At 45.0% G+C, this 6000-nt stretch overlaps 1 protein-coding gene across 2 annotated transcripts in view; it reads right to left on the bottom strand.

Annotated features, from left to right (window-relative positions):
• LOC111157160 (midline 1) overlaps nt 1–6000 on the bottom strand; it is a 112304-nt gene that overhangs the window by 55458 nt on the left and 50846 nt on the right. The window lies entirely within an intron of this gene.

Here is a 6000-nt window from a genome sequence, read left to right as displayed (position 1 = left end):
CTGAGGGTTAATGGGGGGAGGGGGGTTGGGGGGGTGGGATTATGGACATTGGGGAGGGTATGTGCTATGGTGAGTGCTGTGAAGTGTGTAAACCTGGCGATTCACAGACCTGTACCCCTGGGGATAAAAAGATATTCTATGTTTATAAAAAATAAAATTAATAAAAAAAAAATATCTCCATCCCCTGGAGCCCCTCTTCCAGTCTATTCTCACCCCCATGGGTAACCACTGTTCTGATTTTTATCGCCAAATTCCTGTAACATTTTAAATCGCATTTATAAATGTAACATATTCAACTTACTTTATAAGCACTTTAAATGCCTAGCAGGGTAAAATGAAAACCCTAACAAGGTAAACCTTCTCACATCCTTAAGTAGCTCTTAGAAATCTAATAAACGAAACTTACAAATGTAGTGAAACTCAAGTTTTCCTGAACATTCCAAGAGTGGTTTGCAACAAACTATCTTACACTTTCTAACTTAAAAAAATCACAGCTCTAAAATAAATGATATGTTTCGGATTGGACTGTCAACGCTAACCTGTCAAGTTTTTGTAATGTGCCATTTTCTCTTAAATGCTACAAACCCTTAAAATACAAACACAGGCTTTCGTTCCAAACTGTCATACAAAATACTGATTCTATAGATATGGTTTAAGTCTTCATCCTTCCACATACTTCTCCAACTTCCTGGGGAGGAGGAAAAAAAGAACTTTCTTTACTAATAGAAGCAAACTGATCATCTCAAAGAAGTTGACGTCACCAGGTCAGGGATTCATGGTTCAAGATCTAAGAGTAATCTCAGAAAGCCTGGAGGCCCGCTGGCCCCACGGAGGTATACTCGCCGGGGCCCTTGTTACGGGGAATTGATTATGTCAGCCTACAAGTCACATTTCCATGGTCACCTGAATGACATTTACCTCAAAACAGTACTGGGATCATTAAATCAGAAAGCGACGGTAGGAGCTCACTAAGCGGTCATTTTCCTTTTTGTATACGTCTGCGTAAGTCCTGCCACTTTTGCCTCCCCCACACCACAGGCCACACGCTGCTGTGGACCTGTAACACGAGATCCGGTCATCACCTTCTAACACCCGCAAGAACCAACAAGGTGCCATCTTCCCTGCCGAAGTAAACACGTGGAAGGCTTCCTTGGGCTTACCACAGCCTCCGACGGAGCTTGCCTGGTCAGAGAATTAGGCTACTAGGATAGTTTTCATCGCCTCATACATATAAACCTGATGTTCTATCTAGTGAAAATACCCTTAAAAGCATGGTAAAAGCGCTATCATAAATTCCCAGGCTGGGAAGTTACCTCACTTGGTTGTAAAAATCTTTATTTGCGTTGCTCCTCACTGAAAGCTTTTCACACACAGTGGTAGCCTCAGGCTTTTTAAATAGCTGGGTTTAAAATTTCATATTTCTGTTTCAAACAAAAACAATCAATGCTACAATTGTGCTCTTGTTAACGAACCCTTTCTATGCATGACTCAATTATTTTGTGGGAGAATTTCAAAATGAGAACAGAGCTCTTCAGTTCTCCCTATAACATTTAGCAATTAAAACTAGAAGTGAATCAAATGAAGGTAAAAGATGACATTTCCCGTTTTCTCTCACACTCTGTAATTATCTTATGTACAGAGATAATTTCAGCTTGATTACCATAAAAAGCAATTTTATATTCATTTGTTGAAAAAATAATTTAAACGAGATACTAAGACCCAGAAACAAAAGAGGCTAGTTCCGTGACAAAATGATGGATTGGTGGTTGGAATCAGGCTCATCTCTGAACGGCATGCACGGAAGCGTGAGGAGACTCAATCTTCTACCTGACAGTCACCTTCTCATCTGGGACGGCTCCTCTCACACCGCTGACTCTCTCTCTCAGCTGGATCCATCCACCTTACTGCTATCCCGTGACAACCACGATGGCCATGTTTAGATCTGCCATTACCCATCCTGATTATTCTTTATATCATGCCAGAAGCATCCCTCCTGCTCCAGTCAAGCATCCCAGTGCTTTAAGGCAAGGAGGTTGTGTGTGGAACAGTGGCGGGGAGACGTGATTATTATGGGGAGAAACCAATTAAGATATACGCCTTCTCTCTTTTCTCACTGCTCATCCACTGGGCCCCCAATTAAGGCCAATTATTTCACATTTAAGTATTAGCCTTGGGAATCTGCATTACTAAATTCAAGTATGTCCAAGGAATTGTCTTCAGAGGCACAGACGTGTGCTCACACTCCACTCCACGCCACCTGGTCAGCGGGGCGGCAGATTCTGAAAAGGACACAATGGTTCATCCCATCCAAACTGGAAAGAATAGCAGATGAGGGGAGGTTTGGATCACGGTTTTAAAATACTTGCAAAGCTGAAACTTGGAAATGAGTAATGCCAAACTGACCAAGCCTTGTGGTCACTCATTCCTAAGATTCATCTCTCACTCCAAAACAAGAGAAGACCGGAACATTTTCTACCAATCTCTTCTCACCATGTGTCATGACTATACCTAAGAAGGTAACAGGATCCAATGCTTCTGAATTTTTTTTTTAAGGCAAGAGCACTGAATCTAGGGAAAGACGTTCACATATGTGTTACATACTGCTTTATTTATTTCAAAGATTTTTTTAAAATTTATTCACTTGAGAGGGAGGGAGAGGGAGGGAGAGAGAGAGAGCAAGCGAGCGCACAAGCTGGGGGGAAGGGCAGAAGGACAGGCAGGCTCCCTGCTGAGCAGGGAGCCCGATGTGGGGCTCGATCCCAGGACCCTGGGATCATGACCTGAGCCGAAGGCAGCCGAATGAGCCCCCCAGGTGCCCCTAGGTACTACTTTAATAAACAATTACATTTAATCTCCTTGGAGAAAAGTTAAGTTTGTTTTATAAGCTGTCAATTTGAGCAAACTACGAGGAATAAACTGGACACGTAGCCATTACACACACGCAGTAGCTAATCTGCTCTGGAGAGAATGGAGTTCAGTGCAGCCCAAGAGTTCTCGTCTGTCCTGGGAATCCTAAGATTTGAACTTGGGAGAGCAGCCTTTACCATAGTGACTCATAATCCAGTTTTTGAATGCCACTATGTTTGTACTATCACATGACCATCATTCCAGAGCCGTCTACGTAGAGACCCATGGATGACCGTGGGCTGCCTGATGTGCTTTGATGAGGCCAGACTCCGACTTTCGTTCTACCTTGAGAGCATTCTCACAAAGGCTCCAGTGGGGTGGGAATCCAATCTTTATCTGCAAGTGACAAGAGACTATGACTGCACATTCGAGCTGGCCCCCAGCATGACGTATGTTATCTAAGATCAGACACCTGTCCACGACACAAATGGCACATTCAGTGATCACAAGCTAGTCTCTAGCCAATGGCCATAGACAAAGCAAGCGCCAAGGTTTTCCGTACAGAAGCAGGGAATGCTTTCACGTAAAATTGCATAATACAATAATTTAAACTTAAAACTTCATCTTTCTTTTTTTAATTTTTATTTTTTTAAAAGATTTTCTTTTTTTATTTGACAGAGAGAGAGATCACAAGTAGGGAGAGAGGCAGGCAGAGAGAGAGAGGGGGAAGCAGGCTCCCCGCTGAGCAGAGAGCCCGATGCGGGGCTCGATCCCAGGACCCTGAGATCATGACCCGAGCTGAAGGCAGAGGCTTAACCCACTGAGCCACCCAGGCGCCCCTCATCTTTCTTTTTAACCCAGTGCTTTTACCCTTTTATTTCAAAGCTTATAACTGAATGTTTTTAGGATGTGGTAAATGACTGAAAAAGTCTTCTATGGACCCCTATTTTCCCAAATCAATTTTTTTAACCGTTTCTTACAAGCTACTGTGACACATCACCCTCCTCTCCCCCAATTTAGGGAGCCTGATATCTGGGCAAAAATTGAATTAAACGGCACTTAGTTCACCCCCGAGAAGCCTGCCACTTCACGTGTCATCTAGCAGCGAAGAACTCAAAGAAAGTCAGCAAGAGAGCAAAGTTTCTTTGAAATCAAAGAAAAAGATAATTCAAAAACTTAGTGTGAAAAACAATGGCAAAAGGAATTTTGTTTTTGTTTTTAAAGTAATTACAGGGCGCCTGGGTGGCTCGGTCAGTTAAGCATCTGCCTTCGGCTCAGGTCGTGATCCCGGGTTCCTGGGATCGAGCCCCGCATCGGGCTCCCTGCTCAGCTGCTTCTCCCTTTCCTTCTGCCCCTCCCCTCCACCCCCACTCATGCTCTCTTTCTGTCTCTCAAATAAATAAATAAAATCTTTAAAATAAAATAAAAAATATTTACAAACAAGGCAAGATAAGCCACAGGGGCTAATGCCAGGATTTAGGCAGGATGCTGGCTTGGAGAACCCCCTTGGTAGGTGAATGAGCCTTTATTTTCTCCATGCTGCTCTGGCAATGAATTAGTCACCGTTCCCCAGTCTTTCTTCACCATCCCTCTGTGTATTTAGTCACTGGTCACCTGTAACTCCCCAAATGAACATCCTGTTTGTGTCCAGTGTTGTAGGCCCTGTGAAAGAACTCGATTCTGGGAATGTGTCGAGAACGTGACACCTATCCGTATTTGCTTAGCTAATAAACTCGGCCCTCTGTCCAATTCTCCTAACGAGAACAAAACCCAGTGGCCAAAAACCCACTGGTTTTGAGAAGCCACCACATTCCCTGCACGCTTCTTGGGAGTCTACCTGATACCTTTCAGGGCCTCCCCCTCCTGAGTCCCGAAGAGCCTGCAGGACTTCATGCCCCATGTTCACTAGTTTTGTTTTTTTGTTTTGCTTTGTTTTTTGGTTTTTTTCTTCTTTAATTTTTTATTTCTTTTCAGCGTAACAGTATTTTAAAAGGATTTGGTACTTACCCTCAAAAAGCCATTTCACTTGCTAACCCTCCCTGTAAAAACAAGTTACGAAAACAATGGGGATGGGGGGAGACCTTCAGACTCTTTTCATTCTCAAGAAAAGCAGAAGTGAATCCCAGGAAGGAGGTGTGGACTTAGAAGGATGTGGCATTTCCTCAGGATTTGGTGGGAACTCATTGATTTCATTTACAACAATCGCGAGTCGCCTGTCAGGGGGGTCATTTTCCCTCGGCCGGCTCAGCCCTGAACACAAGGACACCTTCAGGAAGAGGAAAAGGAAGAAATACAGTCCCGGAACCTCGGATGTGAACCAGGAAATTCTTGTCCGCTCTGCGCTGATTTAAAAGGGCCCAACAAATTCCACTCACTGTTTGCAGTTTACGAGTGGGCCGTGGGGGTCGCCCCCAGGCCAAGCGCTCAGTGCCTTCTGCACGAAGCGATCCGTGTTAGCTTTCCGTTAGCCCAAAATATCCTTTACTGAAAAGAAGTGGGGATGCCGGTTGTCGCTGGGAACGTTACCCAGGTCTTTGTACTCCGTGAACCCTCACTAAACCTTCAGGACCAAACAGAAGTTCAGAGAACGATGGGATTATTAAAGTCCGCCCCGCTCTCCATCTCTCAAAGGCTGGTTCCTGCCGATGCCCTGCACACACCTGTTTCCGCAGAACGAACTGCTTGCTCTGTCGTCCTCCCCCCCCCCCCCCCCCCCCCCCCACTGCTAGAAGAAGTGTCTTGCTTCTCGGAAATTCCAAGTACCAAGTCCACGCCTCGCTACAGCCGGTAGTTTTCTATTCTGTATTGCGGTTCTTCTTGGGTCTTGAGCAGGACCATAAGCTCCCCGCGGGCCGGCCGGTCTCCCTTGGTGCCTAGTAGAGTGTGACACACACAGCAGATGCCCCCTACACGTGAGCCGAGTGAACGAGCTAGTGTCACACTTGAACAAACCGAAGTAACTGGCCAGAGGCTAAAATGTACGCCCTCGCCCAGAAATGTGTGTGTGGTGAACACCACTCATCGATCAACGGGGATGGGAACAGGAAGAGCGGAAATTTATGTTAAACTAAATTATCCCAAACCGGGAAATAAGGCGAAAAGAAGACTGTGAGTCCTTATGGGGTTGTACTAGATCGTACTAGATGGCACTAG

Source organism: Enhydra lutris, unplaced genomic scaffold (assembly GCF_002288905.1).
Source record: "Enhydra lutris kenyoni isolate GAN:26980312 unplaced genomic scaffold, ASM228890v2 scaffoldscaffold52, whole genome shotgun sequence".
Lineage (NCBI taxonomy): Eukaryota > Metazoa > Chordata > Mammalia > Carnivora > Mustelidae > Enhydra > Enhydra lutris.
This window is presented reverse-complemented; position numbering and strand designations above follow the sequence as displayed.